This window comes from Lolium rigidum, chromosome 6 (assembly GCF_022539505.1).
Source record: "Lolium rigidum isolate FL_2022 chromosome 6, APGP_CSIRO_Lrig_0.1, whole genome shotgun sequence".
In the NCBI taxonomy this organism is placed as follows: Eukaryota; Viridiplantae; Streptophyta; class Magnoliopsida; order Poales; family Poaceae; genus Lolium; species Lolium rigidum.
The window spans coordinates 107,027,023-107,029,339 of NC_061513.1; the positions used below are offsets into that span (position 1 = coordinate 107,027,023).

The 2,317-nt window shown below is 50.6% G+C and overlaps 1 long non-coding RNA gene across 1 annotated transcript; it reads right to left on the reverse strand.

Moving 5' to 3' along the window:
• Positions 1-667: 667 nt before the first annotated feature.
• On the reverse strand, positions 668-1,524 carry LOC124659706. Its single transcript, XR_006989673.1, has 3 exons — positions 1,417-1,524; positions 1,208-1,307; positions 668-717 (listed from the first exon to the last, which is right to left on the reverse strand). It is a non-coding gene; the product is annotated as an uncharacterized LOC124659706 (long non-coding RNA).
• Positions 1,525-2,317: the final 793 nt, after the last annotated feature.

The following is a 2,317-nucleotide window of genomic DNA, read 5'->3' on the forward strand; positions in this document are numbered from 1 at the left end:
CTCCGCGACCTATACGTGCATACCAGAAACAAGGGATACAAGGCACCCTAGGGCTTCCCAAAGTAAATAAGTAACAGGCTGGCATGCACGCAAACAACAAATGGTAAAACATTGCAAACTAGTTGTGGCCACTGGACAAAGCTGTAGATTCCGGCAGTGGTCAAGGGGAGACCCATAAGCATACCCACGTGTGGTTAGAGCGCTCGGCCTCGGAACGGATAACAAGAACTCGGGGTCCTAGGTTTCAAAGAAACACAAGTGAGCCGTCACAAAACGATCAGCTGACTCACCGATGCCTCCGCTAACAACTATTAACAAGTAACCATGATATCCTCAACAGATATATCCATAAACCATGTGTCATGATTCCCCAACAGATAACCCGATAAGATAGCGGTAACGGTAACGAGATATAAACAACACTAGCATGCACTACGACTCGCAAGGCAGACTCGATAACCAAACAATAGCCGTAGGAGGTTGGTGGTTGGTGGTGGCAATATAGAGTTGCTTGAGGTAACAAGTGGAAGGGACACGTGACAAGAACGCAACTTAAGGACTAGCATGAGGGAGAAGGCAAAATAAAATAGGTGAGCGACTTCGCAGGGGCGAAGTATAGGGGAAATGCTTGCTCGTTGAAGCTTGCCGAGGGACATCCGAAGAACTCGTCGTATCTCACCGCACCACTTCGCGATTCTATCCGGGAAGAAGCAAATGCTGGAACAAACAACGTATGCAAGTCTTACTTCTACGGATAAAGAAGATCCAACATGATCAAGATGATATGCATGACATGGCATAGATGGTGCGATGCAACTTATCCAATTTAATCGGAGTCGGAACCCCGGACAAACAAATTATTAGATTCGAATTGCATTTCCTACCGACAAGTTAAGTGTTGATTAGCATGGCATATCATGGCAGGGGTGCGCTACTTCAATATTAAACGGAGTGGGGAAAACCAAGTCGGTGTCCGAAATACTCCGCATATAATTATTAGGTGCGACGCAAACTATAACGGGACGACATGATGCGGGATGCAAACATTTATATGGATGGCATGTTTAGATTCCTCATATTTTTCTGATAGGAATTCATATATAAAACATTTTATTTCAAGTTGCAGGTTAGAAGATATAGATTTTGCAGGATTAAAGCATTTTCTGTAGTTTTGGAAGAACAGAGGCTGGAATGGCACTTTTCTCACCGAAGAACAAACCAGCCCGTGCGGCTGACTCCTGGAACCGGGCGGTGACTGGATGCAGAGGAAGCAACATGCAGAGATGGCGCCGGCTGAGACTGACGAGCTGTCAGCGTGCCAAAGAATAAATAAGCAAAAAGGGTGGCTTTGTTTTTCTTTGGCTGGGTGGAATTGAACACACGATCGATCTCTCCAACAGAAGCCAAGGAACGAACCAGCTAGTCTGTACTCTGTATGTAGATTGCACTTGATACGTAGATGACTTGACCCAGCCATGCAAGGATCGATCCAGCGCAGAACAAAGAGAAACATCGCGAAACAAATAACAAGCAGCGGGCGGAAACGACGCCGTGGCGCAAGACGTGGACGAGCGCGCTCGGGCAAGGACGGAGAAGGCTGGGATGGAGTTAAGGATGGCGCTGCAACCTGCAGGACGGAATGAACAGACCAACTAGATTGCATCAGATGCATGCCATGAACAAGGCCAGCAGTTTTAAGATAGCAGGAAGGGAGACGGAGCTCATCTTGGACACGCCGGTGCGCTCGGTGGAGTCCGTGAAAGGTGACGATGACGAAGGTTGTAGACGAGAACCGGGACGCCTCGGAACGACGGACGACGTGCTGGAGGTCGACGGCCGTCGCGCGGGTCTGGATCAAGTCCGGCACGGGGCTTCAATCAGCAGGAGCAGCACGAACTCAAGCTCCCGGAAGTTGGGGCGTTCATGGCTGCGCGCATGGAAGGAAACGCAGCGACGACGTCAGGATCAGGCAAGAAAACGACCGGGAAGATGAGAAGAATGAAGAGCTCACGTGGCGGAGTCGAGGTGCAGGGGAGCGAGGACTTAGCGTTGAAGAGGTGGTCGTTGGAGGACGGCGGCAGGTCGACGACGCGCTGCAGCACGCGGCGCGAGCGGCCGGAGAGCGACAGGAAGAGATGAAGAAGAGAGTGGCGGCGGCGCTAGGGAAAGGGAAAGCAGCTAGGGTTGGTTCCAAGGTCTAGAAAGAGTTCTTATACTGCGGGAGGCGCTGCTCCCGGCCGTCCCATCACCGGATAGCGACGTGCGGTGCTACGGATGCGAAGCCGTACAAAAAGGAAGAAGAAATAACGTGTGGAGA